We start from the raw sequence: 19,066 nt of genomic DNA, 5'->3' as shown, positions 1-19,066 counted from the left end.
CCAGAGTCAACACCTTGGTTTTCTGCCTCTGTGGTAGAAATGGCCTCTTGGGAACAAGTTTGCTTTGTAAAGTGCCTGATCTTTTCTCTAAAGCTATCAGTTAATGATCCTCTCATCTTTTGATTATATCTGTGATGGCGGTTTTGATGTCTTTGAGGAAAGCAAGTAGATAGTTGTTTTTCCTCACTACCTACCTGAGTTACCTCCTTCCAGGTATTTCTTTTTTACTCCTTTCTGATAGTACCAAGGATTTTGAACTCAGCTTCATGTGTCTGCAGAGCCATGCTTCCGGCCCTGTTTTTCACTTAAAAAAATTTATTTAGCTGTGCAAAGGGTTATAGTTGTGTAAGTCAGGGTCTGAATATAATGCGTCTCGATCCATACCACCCTTTCCATACCCCCTTTCAGCCCCGCTTCCTGAGCTACCCCAAAATACATAGTTCAGTTTTTACATCATATATAAATATAATGACTATATTTACTCTTTTTTTTTTTTTTGGCCCCCTTCTCTTTCTGGCCCCGCTCGCTCCGGCCACCACTCGGTTGGGCTCCGCTTGCTTGCTTTCGCTCTCTGTCGCTTGTTGCAGTCTCGTCTCTGCCACTTCCGGCTTGGTTGTGTATGTGGGATACCGAGGAATCGAACCCGGGTCCTTGTGCATGCTAGGCAAGCACTTTAACCGCTAGGCCAAACTCCCGGGCCACTATATTTACTCTTATTTCATCCTTTCCTGTGGCTCCCTTCCCTCCCCGCAACTCCAAACATACTTCACTGTTTTAAGTCATACATGAGCCTTGCTCCACCTGTTTCAACCTTCCAGTTCTTAACTGGAATCCCAGGCGTGTGCCATTGTGTCCAGCTTTCTTAATGTAGCTAGAATCTCTAGGAGTTTGTGCGTAGGCTTCTCCAGAGTCACAGTCTTCCCAACCTCAGCCTCCTAGGTAGCTGGTGTTACGGGGTGCACGCCACCAGCGCAACACCTACTCTGCCCCCCTCCCTGGTGCCAGCCTGGGCCTTGAACTGAGGTCCTAAACTGATTATCCCTCAAGGCTGACAATCTACCACTCAAGCCACAGCTCCGTTTATGGCTTTTTGGTAATAAATTAGAGCTAAGTGTCTCATTGAGTTTATTGCCCAAGCTGGCTTTGAACCGCAATCCTCAGATCTTAGTCCCCTCAGTAGTAAGGATTACAGACATGAGCCACTGGCATAGTCTCACTTGTTTTGTTTTATTTTAATTCTGCTGATTGAGCCCAGGGCCTCACCCATGCTAAATCCATGCTGTGCTGCTGAGCTATGGGTTTTAAACCTAAATAAGCTTGTCCCCAGGAATTGTGGTATATTTAAAGCAAGACTTGGGGCTAAGTAGTCATGGTACAGTAAAATTAAAATTCAGTAGATAGAAATATCACAGGAAGCTGTGTACCAGTGACTCACACCTGTAATCCTAGCTACTCAGGAGGCTGAGATCTGAGGATGGCTGCTTAAAGCTATGCAGGGCAGAAAGGTCCATGAGACTCTTACTTCCAATTCATCACCAAAAAGCTATAAGTGGAGCGGGGGCTTAAGTGGTAGAGTGCTAGTTTTGAGCACAAAAGCTCAGGGAGAGTGTCCAGGCCCTGAATTGAAGTCCCAGGACTGATTGAGATCTGAGGATCACAGTCTGAAGTCAGTCTGGACAGAAAAGTCCCTTTGAGACTTATTTCCAATAATCCACTCACTGTGGCTCAAGTGGTAGAGCACTAGCCTTGAGTTCAAACCCCACAACTAGCAAAGAAAAGAAAGTAGGAGCTGGGAGTGTGGCCTAGTGGTAGAATGCTTGCCTAGCATGAAGACCTGGGTTCGAAAAGCTGGAAGTGGTGCTGTGGCTCAAGTGGTAGAGCGCTAGCCTTGAGGAAGCCCATGGACAGTGCTCAGGCCCTGAGTTCAAGCCCTGGGACAGGCAGAGAGAGAGACAGAAAAAAGATCACTAGAGATTGGAGTCATCAGCAGAGGCCTTACAAAAAACTGTTTGACCTGAGACACAAACAGAAGACCTCATTTAGGTCAGGGGCTGTCCATTCACATGGGAAAATATGTCACACTTGCCTGTAGTTTCTCTTCATCCATCACTGATAGGAGATGTAGATGCCAGGAAGTTGGGTTAAAAGAAAAAAGCTCCAACGGGGTAGGAAGGAAGGGTGGGCTCAAGGGACGGAATTCCTGCCTTGTTAGCATGAGGCCCTCAATTCAAACCCCAGTACCACCAAAGAAAAGCAAAGGAAGGATGTCTGACCACAGGGAGCCCAAGGGGTCCTCATTTGTACTGACTGATGGCAGACCCTTAGCATTTTCACTGGGCCAGGGCATTTGTTCGATGATCCGAGACTTTGAAACAACCACCTGGCCATTCCCATAGCCTTTCCTTTGGCCAGGTACTTCACTATTCTCACCTGGTGCTTTTATTTCTCAGCTGGTAACATACCTCAAAATGTATAATTTTCAAAACAAAAAAAAAATCCAATACCTTTTTCCAGCCCCCTATAAACTGCTCAAAAAGAAGTTAATCCCATCCACCCCGTGTGAAATATTTATATCCGAGTCCAAAGTGATCATGTAAACTTTTAATAACGGGGAGCCATTCTTATAAAATCATCCCTGCTCCCTGGTGGATTATCCAGTTGGTAATTGGAAGTTTGTGCTGTCATTAAAAATGACAGCTTTCTCAGATAATGCTCTTGGTGCTTGTAAAATGCAGATAACCCAGCCTATATTTAACTTGGGTGAAGTACAGCTTCCTTTCCATGGTTAGGTAACTGAGGGACTGGTGCCTGCAGAAAGCAGGAGAGCGCACTGCAGGGAGCTCGAGGCTCTGTTCATGAATACCCTGTCCTGAATTGGAGCCCAGAACCCCCAGGACTTTTTAAAAATAAGTCTCCATTGCACTCTCATCTCCTTTCCTCATTGACACTGCTATTCATGTGGAAGTTTATTTATATCTTCAGTCAGCCATGGTACAGAGGTCATTTGTTTTGGCCTCAAATTTTAGAAGTGTATAGGTTTGCTCAATCTCACCATCACTTAGGCTTATAACGCAGAGCCTGCCTGCCATAGAAGCCTTTCTGCTTCCCCAGTACCACTGCCACCGCCGCCACCGGCCTCCTTCTCTGCCATTTATTTAAAATCTGAATTGCTTTATAAGGTGTGTTCCTACAAATGAACTCTCTTCTAATGGGCTCTCCAGGCAGCAAACCTTCCATAAAGGAGCCACTAATTAAGCAGAAATAGGGAAAAAAAAAAAAAAAGAGAGGAGGAGTAAAAATGGTTTGTCTGGCTTCAGGAATCTAGCAGTCAATTTAGAAGACAACAGCATCCTTCTTTATAAGCATGATGTTGATAATCTTGTGTTTCATGCCAGAGTCTTTGGCTACCTGTGTGTGTGTGTGTGTGTGTGTGTGTGTGTGTGTGTCCATCCATACCCTTCTCTAGGAGAAAGATTTGTTCCCATGGGCTTTTAGGTTGGTGAAAATCCTTATTTTTTTATATTTTATTTATTGTCAGGGTAATGATAGAGGGGTTACAGTTACATTCGCCAGGTAGTAGGTGCATTACTTCTCACACATTGATACCCCATTTTCCTCCCCCCCCCCGAAAATCCTTATTAAAGTTAGTCTTTAAGGATCAAACCCATGCCGAGCCTTCCTGGTTGAAAGTGTGCTGTGGGAAAGCAGGTCGATTTACAGTGGAGGCACGCACAGGCTTTCCGGGAAGATGCCTGTCAGTCAAATGGTCTCGTGGCATGAGGGCCTGAAAGATGCTCTCTCCTCTCCATCGGAGGGCGAATTGAAGGTGTTAGAGGCTTAACTGGACAGCATCACTCACGGGGCGATGTGCGCACACCAGAGCCCTCTACTGCACACGATCCTAATGGAACCCTTAGCTCCTAGAGTCAAGTCGCGCGCGCGCGTGTGGTGTGTGTGTGTGTGTGTGTGTGTGTGTGTGTGTGTGTGTGTGTGTGTTGTTATTAAAGCACTGTGCGGGTGTCTAGGAAAAGCAGAGGCCTCTTAATTAGCGAACGACATTCTTGTATAGTAGTGTTCTGTTCCTGGCATAATTGTCACAGCAAATTACCACTTACATTAAATATTGAGCTGGTAACTCCCCGCCCCTCCCCCAGCTTCAATTATTTGCTCCACCCCAGCCTCCCCACCCCCTCCTACCCTAACCATCACCTGCTCTCCTGCACTTCTCACTTGATCTTCTGCCAAGTGGTAGCTTTTAAGTGAGGCTTAGAGAGGATACACTTTACAGCAGGAGCAATAAATCTGGCTTTGGGCAAGTTATAAGATGGGATGCCAGCAACATCTCAAGGAGGGGTGACTGTCATTTTTGCTGTGTGGGGATGGGAATGCTGGGGTCAGGTCACGCCAACTCTAAATGACTACGGGGGTGGTTACACATCTAACCGGGGGGTCTCACATCTAACCGGGATGTCTCCAATGGGTAAAGACTATTGAAGATGCCCAAGAAATGCAAAGAAAATAGAAGGTTTATCCTAAGCCGCTGATGATGACTCAGGCCTGTGATCCCCTAGCTACTCAGAAGACTGAGATCTGAGATTCACAGTTCAAAACCAGCCTGGGCAGAAAATTCTATGAGCAAGAAGCTCTAGTCTAAAACAATGCCCGGCTAAGTCAAAGAGACTCAAATTAAAACACCAGAAAACTGAAAGTGGTGCTGTGGCTCAAGGGGTAGGGCAGTAGCCTTGAGCTGAAGAGCTCAGGGACAATGCCCAGGTCCATAGTTCAAGTCCCACCACTGACATACATACATACATACATGCATACATACATAAATAAATTTAAAAAAGCAAAATTCTAATTGGCAAAAGCCAGAACAGAACTATAGCTCAAGTGGTAGAGTGCTAGCCTTAAGCAGAAGAAGCTAAGAAACAGCGCCTAGGCCCTGAGCAACACAAACACAAACCACCACCACCCAAACACACACACACACACACACACACACACACACACACACACACACACACACATCACACACATCTTGTCCTTTCTCAAGTTTAATCCAAGACCACTTCTTATAAACAGAGTCATTCCTAACATGTATGTTGTATGGGAAGAGTCCGGTGGAGGAAGGAACAAGCTGTCAGAGACACTTGCAAGCTGTCATCTAAAGGTGCATTTAAAAAAAAAAAACAAAAAAAAACGCTTGGCAAGAGACAAAGCCCCATTTGAAGCCAAAGGCCCTGCACACTGCAAAGGAGAATGTAAACTAGGCACAGGTGATACCAAGGAAATTAGTTCCATTGGAGTGGCAGATCTTGGTAAGGAAATAATTGAGATGGCTGAACTTGAGGAGAATGGCCTGGATCTTGATTTCCTTGGAGCTTAATACTTAAGCCCCGTGGAATGTAGGTCTTCTGGAGGCTCCTTGCTTGTTAATTGACCTTTCAGCGGCTCATGGAGCCGGTGTTCCTGCAAGCCAGGTATGTGAGAACATTGCTCCCGTACAGCGCTCTGCTTAGCCAACGAATCCGCTGAGGAAATCCTGCAGGAGATGTTATTGGAGTGTTGTACACTCCATTCCTCACAAGCTTCATGCTGGGCTGCTCATTTCCTTTGGACAACGATAGACTGGCTCCCTCTCTTGTTGATGGAATGAAAATTCTCTCTTGCATTATGGCTCGTGTGATAACTTTGGTGGCGGTGGTGTGTGGGGATAATGAAGAGTCTCTTAATGGCTCTAGTTAAACCCATAATATCACTCTGTCAAACTTGAGCTGACTGTGGGAATCTAACCCAGTTTTAGATCCCCAAACATCTAAAAACCCGCCACTAGCATCTTGAAAGCTTTAATAAGGAGGCAGCCCTCATTCCTCTGCATTATAACCCCGGCTCATTTCTTGCTGCTGCTGCTGCCCCACCCCCACCCCCACCGGAGGTCACACTCCTCTCATAGACTTGGGAAGTCAAAGTGATTTCGGCCACATCACCCTGCTAGGTCGTTTTGCCATTGGCATGCTGGTTTAGTACCCCCAAAGGAAGAGAACTCATTTTATTCTGGGAGAAGGAAAAAAAAGGAGAAATGAATTTGCTTCAGGACCTGCCTAAGTCTAATTAGTCTAGTCTGTAAGTGGAGTGGGCTGTATGGGGTGGGGGTGTAACATGTCTGGCAGTGTGTCGGGAGCGGTGGAGGGGCCATAGAACAAAACCCAGGGGGGCGGCTGTGGGTTCAGAGTGGCCTGCTCGTGTCCTGGCTCTCAAGAGAGCTGGTAGAGTTGAGCATGTGTGGCTCACATCTGTGATCCTTACTACTCAGGAGACTGAGATCTAAGGATCAAGGTTCAAAGCCAGCCTGGACAGGAAAAGTCTTAAAGATTGTCATCTCCAATCAGCCACAAAAAAAAACCAAAACAACAACAACAAAAAAAAAACACCACAAGTGTAGATTACCAACCTTGAGTGAAAAAAGCCCAGCACGTAAGGTCAAGTTCCAGTAATGACATGTGCATTCATATGCACACACACACACACACACACACACACACACACACACACAGAAGGATGGTGGATGCGGCAACTATAGCACCCCAGGAATACCCTAGCTCTACTCCAAGATCGAGAAGAACCAGGTGAGATATGAATGTCAAGGGAATTTTCCATATGCCTGAGTGGACTGGGAAATAGGGGACCACGTACTGAGGAAGAGGAAATGGAGAGGAACCAGGAGAGGAAAAAAAAGTCAGTGGGGAGAGAGGTCATTTTCGCCTAAATTAAATAATGGAGATGACAATTATGAACAGCCATAAGAGCCATGATTTGGCAGCCAGAACTACACGACCGTGACAAATGACTCTCCAGGGAAACAAGGCGCTGCCTCCTCTTGGGGGAAGTCAGGGCAGGGGTCTCTTCACCAGGCAGGGGTGGGAGGCAGAGCCTGCCTGATTTAGCCTGGAAGTTAAAATCACTGAAGCGGTTTAGAGAAACACCAGAGTGAGTTGCATTGCACCGTCAGGAGGCTGGATCCAGAGATGATGGCATAAATGTTTCAAATGTGCTCAGGGTAATTAGTTTTGAATTACCATGTGCATATTTTAAACATTTAAATGATCATCCCAGGTTTTCGAAAACAGTTTCACTCGGCTTGATGCCGCTCCCCCTCCTGGCACAGCCTCACCGCGGGTGGGAGAGCAGCCCCGTGGCTGGCCGCACTGGGGCAGAGCCAGGTGATGCCTGGTTGTTCCGAAGTTCCAGCCAGGAGAAGAGAACAGTGGGAGCCATGCTCTAAACCCTTGGATAAAGAGGGATTAGGCCCAGCCCCGGGGCCTGGCACCCCAGATGCTCCTTCCTGCAAGCCAATGTCATCCGTGCCAGTTTTTCCAAAATGATTGGTTCAGCTTTACGTTTTCCATTGTGCATCAAAATCTCATTTTACTTGGGTTGCTTCTTCACCTCCATTTTTGATGTCTCAGACAGATGGGGTACTAGAAAAATGACTTAGCCAGGTAGGAACTGAATTTGGAGTTTTGTTGTTGCTGCTGTTTATTCACTTGTGACAGGATTGGGGACTGAGCTCAGGGCTTGGGTGCTGTCCTTTAGCTTTTGCACTCAGGGTTGGCACTCTAACCACATGATCTATACCTCCACTTGTGGCCTTTTAGTGGTTAATTGGAGATAAGAATTTCGGAGACTTTGCAACCTGGGCTGGCTTCCAACCACACTCCTTAGATCTCAACCTCTTGAGGAGCCAGGATTACAGGGGTTTGCCACCATATTTGGCAGCATTTGAGGTTTTAAACCAGTGATTTTGTCTACCCATCCATCACTCGAGGCACTCTGCCTTCCAAGAACTTCAGTCTTGGCTCAGAACACAGGCAGCAATTTTTAAAATCCTTAATTCAGGAAACAGTGGAAAGGACAGAAGATTTTATGCCACGACCTCCTTGAGCTGGCTCAAACTACTACAGGAGTTATTAAAGAGTGATGCTTTTTACTATCTTAGAGAGGTCCAAATTAGCCTTGGGAAGCTGTTTAAAGTCAGATGTCTAACTTTATGTACTACCTGAATTTAGAACAGTGGCTCTGAAATGGAGCCTTGAACCCTTTCTTTCTGTAATACACTGTTTGTCCAGCAGGTGGAGCTGGCAGATAAAAACTTTGAGCCTGTGCCCTGGACCTTTGAGTGGGAGCTATCTTTGCTGAGATCCTGATTGAATGAAAATCTTTCATTATGCAAACTGCCTGGTTCAGTACACAGAGGCAGCCCCCAGGCACAAACCCCAAGCACTTGCTTTTTCTCTCCTCAGATTAAAACATATAAACTGCTTTGATGTAATCTTATAACAAAACCTAATAGAAAATTTATTTCTTCTGAAGTTGCCTGTCATTTCTTGTGGCCCCCCCCTTCTTCTGTCCTATTAATACCCTTACAGTCAAGGATATGCAAAGCTGAGTTTAGACTGTATTTGGGGATGAGAACAGTGTGTTTGCCTCCGCAATGGTTTGAGTTATTTAAATACAGTTACACTGCTTGCAATATGTTTAATCTCTTGATGTTTTTTTTCCCCCTCCTTACTGCTATTTATCACTTTAATGGAATGCTACAGAATAGCACATTATACAATGTGTTTAAATTGATAAATTATATTAGAAAAATATTGGATAGGAGTTCTTAATGGGAAGTGGGTTTTTGTGGAAATATTTTCTCATTAGTAGATCAGCTTGCTCACAGGGTAGAAATTGTAAGGATTTGGGAATAAGCTATATTTATGACCTATTTGGCTAATTAAAATTAAAGCATAATTTTAGCATGAAGTTCCTGCAAGACTTTACAGAGACGGTAAAGAAAGAAACTTGCCCAAATCCAGTTACTTTTAAATGTCAGTTGCCATAACAACTTCACATGAGCCATATTTTTTACTTGAAAATTCCTTTTAGGATTCAGTTGCTATAATAATTTGCCTGGGCTCTTTTTAGGTGGCAGATTTTCCTATTTTCCTTTTGTGATCATTTCAAGGCTTTCATTACTATAACAAAAATGACCATGTAAACCTCAACTCTCCATTTTTCCATGTGTACGAGCAGAATGGTCCCCAAAATAGATATGTGGATTATAGGAAGCCCCAGAAGAAGCTCTCTGGAACCATGGAAGAAGAAGGCAGGCTCTGGGAATCCATTGCTGCAGAAGCCAGTGTCCTCTAGGCAGGAATTATTAAACCAGAGAATTTTTTGAAGCATGACTGTTAAACTTTCCTTTGTCCTTGAAGGACTTATTTATTTTCCAGTGTTGCTAGAGATTGAACCTGGCATGCTGGGCAAGCGCTGTATCACTGAGCTACATCCCTGTTTGTGGTCTGGGCATTTTGCATGAGCCAAATACAAAGGACCCTTTGGGTCCTGAAGGCCCATCAGTAGCCATGAGCATGTCATTCAACGGAGTTACTGGTATTTGATGACTGAGTGAAGAAATACCCCCAGGTATTTACTCAGAAGCCACGAGGTGGTAAAGTTCATTGCCCTTTCTTTCAGTGTGGCGGTTAGCCTTAATTCATTAGACAATATGACCTGTGTCTGGGATCTAGTCTGGCCACAGTCACACCAGTGGGGACAAGTTGCTGCCAACTCTGTCATTGCTGAGGGCAAGCTCATGCTCCCAAAAGAAAGGGAGCTTGCAAGTAGGAAAATCATTTCATTTCAAAGGGCTGGGGGCGGGGTGTGGCAGGGGCTGGCTCACACCTGGAATCCTCGCTACTCAGGAGGCTGAGATCTGAGGATCCTGGTTTGAGCAGGAATTATCTGCTTTATTTCCAATTGAATCACAGAAAAAAGCTGGAAGTGGCACCACAGCTCAAGTGGTAGGGTCTAACCTTGAGGAAAAGAAGCTCAGGACAGCATCCAGACCCAGAATTCAATCTATAAAACTGTCAAAAACTAACGGACTTCTAATTCTATCTGCTTGATCAAACCTGGATGTGTTTGCTGGTCTCTGTGTCCCAGGCCAAAGCCATAATCAAGTCTCCAGGTGTAGCGATGCCATGGCCTTTCCTGTTCCTGTCATGGCGCTCCCCCCCCCCCCCATCTTTCCTGCTTCCTTCTCAAGTCTTTGGCCAGCAAGTGTTGGTGGGAATTGGGTGAGGAGCATAGAGGGGTGCAAAGGACCCTGATTATTCCCCACCTTGGGAACCCACTTCATCAAGATCCTCACCAGCACAGTGGAGGTAAATGACAGCTCATAGGGAGGAAGTGAAGAGGAAAGGCAGTGATTGTGAGAGAAAGAAAGCCGAGAAGAGTCGACAGCCCTGCAAAAGATGCTAACCCCTTGCCTGCAGTTGCACCTTCTATCCCGCCAGTTACTTGTGCTCAACTGAAATCTGAAGATTACCAAGTTAAAAATGCCAGAAATGATTCACAAGTTTTCAACATCAACACTATTCTGAGGATAACCTGAAAACAACCCATACAGAGCTGGGGTGGCTGAGGTGGGGGCTGAGTGACTAGTGGATGGCATGGGTAACACACGCAGCGTGGATACACTGCACAAAGGGACGCTTCACTTTCTGGCACAGATGCTAGTGGGATGGGTGGGGTGAGATTTCATTGAGCTGCTCCAACAGCATCTCGGGGTTCAACAGAAGAGGCCAATGGCAGCCCAATTAACCACCAGAAAACTGAAAGTGGCGCTGTGGTTCAAGTGGTAGAGCACTAGCCTTGAGCAAAAGCTCTCAGGGACAGTGTCCAGGCCTGGAGTTCAAGCCCCATAACTGGCAAAGAAAAAGTCTCATAGACTTTGTTGTCTGGTCTGGCTCCTCAGATCTCAGCCTCCCATAGAGCTAGGATTATCCTATATAGCCACCAGTACCTCAATTTATTTTATTAGTTCAATTGTTACTCTCTTATCGTGCCTGTTTGTAAATTTGCATTTTGTCATAGGCGTGTATGCCTTGAAGAAAACCTAGTATATTTAGGGTCTGGTGCTAATCTGAATTTCTAGTCATCTCTTGAAATCTTGGACCCTATACCTCTGCTCCTGGCTTGGGAGAGGCTGGGATTCAAAGGAGAGAAATCAGCTGGGCCTGAAACCCATCTGCTCTTTTCAAACTTCAGTGATCGCCTTTAGAAGAGATTTTGGATGAAGCTTTGTATCTGTTCAGTGTTTTGATTGTTCTGTACACGTCCACCGAAATGTAGTACTTGACATTTCTCAAAAACTAGTCGTGTGTGTGTGTGTGTGTGTGTGTGTGTGTGTGTGTGTGTGTGTTTAAACCAAGTGTATGTTCAGAGTAATGGAAATAAAACATTATTGCTTGGCTTAGATAGAAAGCTGGTTTCTGCTTTCTCCATCCCCACTTCTCAGCTCCCCCTCTTTCCCTCCCCCATCCATACCCTGTGAAGAAGGAAGACTGCTTCTTGCAGACATCAGGGTGGTAAGAGTATGAAAACTCTGTGGTCAGATAGATCTGGGTTCAAATCTTACATCTTCCATATATCTGGTGTGAGAATTTCACACCTGTATATGTGGCAGGGGGGTGGTAGCCATGTCTGTCTCCTAGTCTATTGAAGATTAGAATAATACACACCAAATAAATATAGTGGAAGTAGATTGTTTGCATGTATGAAAACAGAACAATGAAACGTTGGAATTACATGAGAGGCCTGGTGTGGTGGCTCACACCTGTAATCCTAGCTACTCAGGAGGATTGCGGTTCAAAGAAGGCCCAAGCACTAAAGTCCACAAGACTCTTATCTCCAATTTACCACCAAAAAACCAGAAGTGGTTTTGTGGCTCAAGGAGTAGGGCAGTACTTTGAGCTGAAGAGCTCAGGGACAACTCCCAAGGCCAGAGTTCAACAACAACAACAAAAGAAAAGAGAGAGAAAGAGAGAGAGAGAGAGAGAGAGAGAGAGAGAGAGAGAGAGAGAGAGAGAGAGAGAGAGAGAGAGAGAGAAGAGAGAGAAATTATATGAGAAAGGGGGGGAGAGAAAAGGTGAGATTGGAATACTGGAAATAGGGGCTCACAGCCCATGCTGGTCCAGACAGAATTGTGGAAACTTATTTGAAAAATGAAAAATAAAAAAGCGCTGAGGGCATGGCTCAAGAAGTGGAATGTCTTCTTAGCAGGTGCAAAGTTCTGAGTTCAAATTCTAGTGCCACCAAAAAAATCCAAAGCACTGAGAGTTGTTGTCTGTGCTGTGTCTGTGTTGGGGCAGAAATCCCTGGGCAGGTGTGACCCTGCTTCCGGCAGCGCCCTGGCCTCTGGGAGGTATTTTCATACTCTCCATTGATTAGAAGCAGCCTCCATTCTTTCCTTTGTTATTTTTTGTCAGTTGTGGGCCTTGATCTCAGGGCCTGGACACTGTCCCTGAGCTCTTTTGCTCAAGGCTAATGCTCTACCACTTTGAGTCTCAGGGCCACCTCCAGTTTTTGAGTGATTTACTGTAGATAAGAGTCTCATGGGGACTTTGCTGTCCTGACTGGCTTCAAACTACTATCTTGCATCTCAGCCTCTGGAGTAGCTAAGCTGATAGGCTTGAACCACTGGTATCCGGCTGTCCCTCTGTTTCTAGGGCTCCAGAAAGCGAATCTGGGACAGTAGTAGATGATGACACCGCAGATAGGTCTAGGTTGGGGTTTTTGTTTGTTTTGTTTTGAGACAGGGTCTTGCTTTGGACTCCATGTTGGCCTCACACTCAATGTTGACTCAGTCCCTTGCATGCTGGGGCCACAGACGTGAGTCCCCACAGCTAGCTCAATAGGTCACCTCAGATCATAAAAAGTATCCATCAATTTTCTATTAAAAAAAAGGCTTGGACAAGATGAGGGGTGGGGAGGGGGGAAGGGAAATGGGACCAAGACATGTGAAAGGGTATCAATGTACGGGAATTAATGCACCATTTATCTGGCAAATATCATGTAACCCTTCTATTAATTACAATAAAAAATATATGAAAAAAAAAAAAGCTTGGAGGGCTGGGAGTTTGGCCTAGTGGTAGAGTGCTTGCCTAGCATGCATGAAGCCCCGGGTTCAATTCCTCAGTACCACATACATACAAAAGTGGTGCTGAGGCTCAAGTGGTAGAGCTCTAGCCTTGAGAAAGTCCAGGGACAGTGCTCAGGCCCTGAGCTCAAGCCCAGGACTGGCAAAAAATAAAAAGGCTTGGACTCAGGTGTGGCAGACTGTACATGGGCTTGGTCCTTGCACAGGTGGGTCTCAGGTGAGGAGACACAGTTCTGGTTTTAATGCTTGGCTTGGCACTTCCTGTTTGGTTCCCAGCCTCCCCCAGGTGCCTTGGGGGCATGAGGTTTGTGGTGACCTACCACTTTCAGAGAGAAGGAATTCAAGGATGAGTGACACGCTGAGACAGCAAAATAGTTTTAGAAGGTGTGGCTTAGCTTTGAAGAAAGTCTAGATATCCCTGCTGCTTTTGTAACAGATCTAAAAATCACAGGTGCTGCTGGGAAATTCCCACTGTCAGGCAGATGATCTGGTAAATAGCTGACTAGTCTCAGAGAGAAGTCGGGTCCTGAAAACAGATCTCCAGATGGCTTTAGGCAGTTAAATAGTGGCTCCTTAAAAGCTTTCTCTATCTACAACCTGTGACTGTAACTTTACACACACACACACACACACACACACACACACACACATACACACACCGAGTGTTTATTGGTATCATTGCATTAAGGGTCTTTAGAAGATTGTATTGAATGAAGATGTGCCATACATTCCATGGCATGTCTTTATCAAAGAACACTAGGAGACAGGAGACAGAAAGAAAGTAAGATAAAAAGAGGCAGGGACTGGAGTGAGTTGGAGAAAGTGAAAACGCCAAACAGGAGCCCAGTCCAAGTGCTGGTGCGTCCTCTCTCTCTCTCTCTCTCTCTCTCTCTCTCTCTCTCTCTCTCTCTCTCTCTCTCTCTCTCTCTCTCACACACACACACACACACACACACACACACACAAATACATACATACACATACATATATACATACATACATACATACATGAATACCATGAGCAAGAGGGTCATTTTCAAAACCACCCTTATTTCTTCTTTTTTGTGCTGATTCTGGGGGTTTGAACTCAGGATCTGGGTGCTGTCCCTTAGGGGTTTTTTTGCTCAAGGCTGGCACTCTACTACTTGAGTCACAGCTCCTTCTAGCTTTTTAGTGGTTAGTTGGAAATAAGAATCTCAGGAACTTTCTTGCCCTGGCTGACTTCAAACCTCAGTCCTCAAATTTCAGCCTCTTGAGTAGCTAGAATTACAGGCATGAGCCACCAGCACTCAACTGAAAAACCATCTTTTTTAAAAAAAAAAAAAAAAAAAGAGAAGGGCTGGGAGTTTGGCCTAGTGGTAGAGTACTTGCCTAGCATGCACGAAGACCTGGGTTCAATTCCTTGGTACCACATACATAGCAAAAGATGGAAGTGGTGCTGAGGCTCAAGTGGTAGAGCTCTAGCCTTGAGAAAAATCCAAGGACAATGCTCAGGCCCTGAGCTTAAGCCCAGGACTGGCAGAGAGAGAGAGAGAGAGAGAGAGAGAGAGAGAGAGAGAGAGAGAGAGAGAGAGAGAGAGAGGAGAGAGAGAGGAGAGAGAGAGGAGAGAGAGAGAGAGAGAGAGAGAGGAGAGAGAGAGAGAGAGAGAGAGAGAGAGAGAGAGAGAGAGAGAGAGAGAGAGAAGAGAGAGCACCATGCACATAGTCAACAGACCTCTTTTGGCCATATTCCGCCAGCCGTGAATTTACTCTGTTTTGGCCTGGACACAGCTGTTTTCTTCTTTCCTGGACATCTCATTCTGAACAGCAGTGGCCAAGTACCCATTGTCATTGGCAGTGAGTGTTCATGTTGAAAGACCCTTTCATGATAGGTGGCTCTCATTGGGCGCCTCTGTGGATATTGTTCCCAGAAACCAAGTTTTGAGTTAACGAGTTCGGGGGGTTTTGATCTCAAGAGCACTGGGAGATAAGCCCGCAGGGCTGATAGTGGAGTGACTTTGGAGATGGCAGGAACCAGTTCTGTTTTCCAGGAGCTGAAGAGCAACCCGCAAGGGGCTTGAAGGCAGGTAGTGAAGGAAGGGTAGAAATGTTGATCCCCCCATCCCACTCCCCGCCTGCACACAGCCCCCTGCTTTCTCCTGGAGGAAACAGCAACAGCCCTCTGTGTCGTGCTCTGAGCTCTGGTGGCCCCATTCTGCTTTCCAGACAGAAGCTTGCCTTCTTGTGCAGCCCCAGATTAGCATGGAAATAGAGACATCATTCTTTTGGGGACCTCTGTTGACATCTCCCTCACGCATCCGTATTGGGGAATCAGTCCCTGGGCTGTGCTCTGAGGACGGGTGATCATTTATCCTGTCTCCTGGCAGGTGGCACCCAAGGAACTCTTGCTCTGGTCCCTGTTGCTACAGAATCTCACACGCAGCCGTCCGTAGCAAATTCTCCTAGCCAGGCATGGATGCCTGAGGAGCCATTCCAAATCTTCAGAACTAATAAGAACCTTTCAAACCTTTTTATTTCATTCTTTTTTTCCCTCCTCTTCTTTTTATTTTTTTCCCTTTTAATATGATTTTTCTGTGTAAAAGCATCAAGTCCTGAATGCTGTTGAAAATGAAGGGGTTGTCAAACGCCAGAAAGAAAGGGGCAAAGAGCAATCTAATGCTTTAGTACCCAACAGCAATAACTGGAAGGTGTGTCCCTTCCCTCTCCTGGCTCGGCAGGTGAACCCTACCTATGCCAACCTTAATTGTCACCCATCTGAGGCCCTGTGGGGTAACAGGAACAGGAACACCGGGGCACTCTTTCAATGACTCAATATTTAAGCATTTCCTTACCCATGTAAGAAGCTTTGCTTCTTAATTACTAGCCATGGCACTGTCCCTGAGCTTTTGTGCTCAAGGCTAGTGCTCTACCACTTGAGCCATGGCCCCAGTATCTGGCTTTTTTGGTGGTTAATTAGAAATAAGAGTCTCAAGCTGGGTGCGGTGACTCACACCTGTAATCCTAGCTACTCAGGAGGCTGAGATCTGAGGATGGTGGTTCAAAGCCAGCCTGGGCACTAAAAAGTCTGTGAGACTCTTATCTCCAGTTAACCATCAGAAAACCGGAAGTGGTGTTGTGACTCAAGGGGTAGGGTGGTAGCCTTGAGCTGAAGATCTCAGGGACAGCTCCCAGGCCCAGACTTCAAGTCCAACAACCGGCAGGAGCGGGAGGGGAGGGGAGGAATGAAAAAAAAAAAAAAGAAGAAGAAGAAAGAAATAAGAGTCTTATGGACTTCCTGCTTTGAAGGATGATTCTCAGATCTCAGCTTCCTGAATAGCAAGGATTCCAGGCATGAGCCACCAGCACCTGGCTAGGAAACATCTTTTGCCTATGGAATTCATTTCTTCATCCTTCCCTGGGGGTGGGGGAGGGCTGCGGCCTCCCGGCGGATTGTGGGGAGGAAGGCTGGGATGTGTAAGGCCAGGGAGATGGTGGGAGAGGGTCCATCTCTTCCTGGGAAAGGCAGCCAGGATACTGAATGGAGTACTTACAAGGGGGAGGGAGGAGCGCTGTAGGGAAATGCAGGAAGCTGCTGCTGCTGTGTGAAGTGTAAATATGATGATTGTTGTCTCTTTCACGGGAGGCAAATAAATCAGCCCAGTGTAGATTCCAGAAGGTGGCTGGTGATGTTGTGTACTTACACGGCATCCCGGCATCCGAGCCTGGCCCCTTCAGAGTTCTTCAGTCATTGATTCATTATGCTTTCCACCTGCCTGGGGAGGGAGGGAGGGGGGAGAATTATTACCCCTGACTTGAGCGAGGGACTGAGAGAGGTTAAGAAGCAGTAAGTTGGGAGAAAGCGCAGCCCATCTAGAGCTCCCGCCACTAGATCATGCTCCACTTAGAAACAAGTAATTGTCAGGTAACCTATTTTTCTGGGTCTAATTTCAGCAGACGAGGGCTTTGTCTCCTCTGGATCTGAAAAATGTATGAGCTAGTGAAGCAGGAAAGAATGACTTTCATCATGTGCCATGCTTGTGTGGGGGCTAAAAGATCCAAGAGGGCAGGGATGTCTCACCCTCCCTTGCCTCCAGCCCCACATGGAAAGGAGGCTTTTAGGCACATAGGGGAACATGGTTACATATATGCAGATTCATCTGTGGCCTACCGCGTTCGGTTATATGAAAATGTGGATTTTAAACCGGGCGCAGTGGCTCACACCTGTAATCCTAGCTACTCAGGAAGCTGAGATCTGAATATGGCAGTTCAAAACCAGCCCCAGAGTCTCTTAGCTCCAGTTAACCACTAGCAAACCGAAGTGCTGTGGCTCAAGGGGGTAGGATGGGAGCCTTGAGTTGAAGAGCTCAGGGACAATGCCCAAGCCCAGGGTTCAAGCCCCATGACCCACAAAAAAAAAAAAAGAAAGAAAGAAAAGAAAAGAAGAAAAGAAAAACATGGACCTGCAATTATTTCATCCCAAAGAGCCCTTTGAGCAAATGTCTTGAAGAAGAAGGAAGGGCTCAGCTGGGAGACTTCATCTGTGGCTTCATCTGGGCAGCCAGTGAAGAGGCAGTGGGATCAGAGTCCCTGTCATTATGGAGCTGGCATTCACCGTCGGCGGTGAAATAGACAAGTTCAGCTGTTTTTGTTTTTGTTTTTGTTTTCCCACCAGGGGAACAGGCAGACTGGTAATGGCATGGTTTCCTGTAGTTTTGTAGCCTTGCATGAAACAGTCTGGGGCATCTGGGCACCAGTGGCTCACATCTATAATCCTAGCTACTCAAGAGGCCGAGATCTGAGAATCACATTCTAAGGCAGCCGAAAAACCTATCATGAAACTTTTATCTCCAATGAAACAGCCAGACTAAAGCTGGGAATAGAGGTGTGGCTCAAGTGGTAGAATGCTAGTCTTGAGTAGCACACGCTAAGGAATAGCACCCTAACCCTCTGAGTTCAAGCCCCAGTACTTACAACAGGAAAAGGTGAGACTTTTCCCAACCCTGCAATCAGCACAGAACAGAAGGTGAAAGCCAGGAAGTTGCTGGCAGAGCTGTGTCATGTGAGTTACCAAGGAGCGAGTGAGCAGAGGAACCTGCCTTCAGCATCCCCAAAGACTAATTTCCTCTAGCCCTGGCATGTGTGGAGAACCTCTACCAAATCCCAGTTCCCAGGGTGGTTGTGTGGCAGTCCACTGAAGGCATGACACACACATAGCATCTCTGGGCACCCAGGAGAGAATGGAGGTGCCTGATGGGCCCAGCTCCTCAAGAGTGGAAAGACACATCTGGGCATGCCTGCCCCTTGTGTGTGGAAAGGAGAGGAAGCTGGATAAAGCCCCTTTGCTGTTTACTTAGCCTGAAGCCAGAGGCCCAAACTAATCCCAGCTGTACTGGGCAGGCCCAGTGGGGCCAGTAGGGGTACATGGCTGGCACAGTTGCAGCTAACATGCCACCATCATCGCAATCTGACACTTGCTTGATTCTTGCCTATTTTTTGTCCCTCCCCCTTGTTTTCTCCCTTCTTTTCCTCCATCTCTCTCTCTCTATCTCTCTCTCTTTTTTTTCTCACTCAGCCTCTCTGCTGAATTCTGCACTGACATCAGCACTTCCAAAAACAACAACAAAGGAAAGTAGGTCACTGGCAGTGCCGGAACAGAACTGGCCCTGGCTGTCAGCTGAAGCCAGAGTAGGCCATCTCATGGAAGCCAGAAGGACACCTCTCCCCGAACTCTGTGCCCATTGTCTTGCAAGATACTTAGTTACCTGCTCACACCCCGCTCCCCATCCCCGTAGGAGTAGATATCTCATATTAGCTCACAGATAGGGCTGGGTTGGCATTTCTAGCCACAGGCAATATCCTCTCCATTCTCACCAGCATGGCATTGGAGATCAGGGGGTCCAGGGTGCATACCCCTAGTCCTGGAATGGTGCTAAGCCAGTTGCCATACAAAGACTTTCATTGTCACACATGTATACATAGGCCTAACTGCTTTCTCTGCCATGTTTCTCAGGGGCTTTGCACAGAATATTGCTTCTCTGCTCTCTCTGGTCACAGAACTCCCAGTTCTACTTGAAAGATTACCCAACACGCTAATTGGGA

The sequence above is a fragment of the Megascapheus bottae genome, chromosome 17 (assembly GCF_031878675.1).
Source record: "Megascapheus bottae isolate mThoBot1 chromosome 17, mThoBot2.hap1, whole genome shotgun sequence".
NCBI lineage: Eukaryota > Metazoa > Chordata > Mammalia > Rodentia > Geomyidae > Megascapheus > Megascapheus bottae.
The sequence above is the reverse complement of the archived record's forward strand: the minus strand, read 5'-3'. Positions refer to the sequence as shown.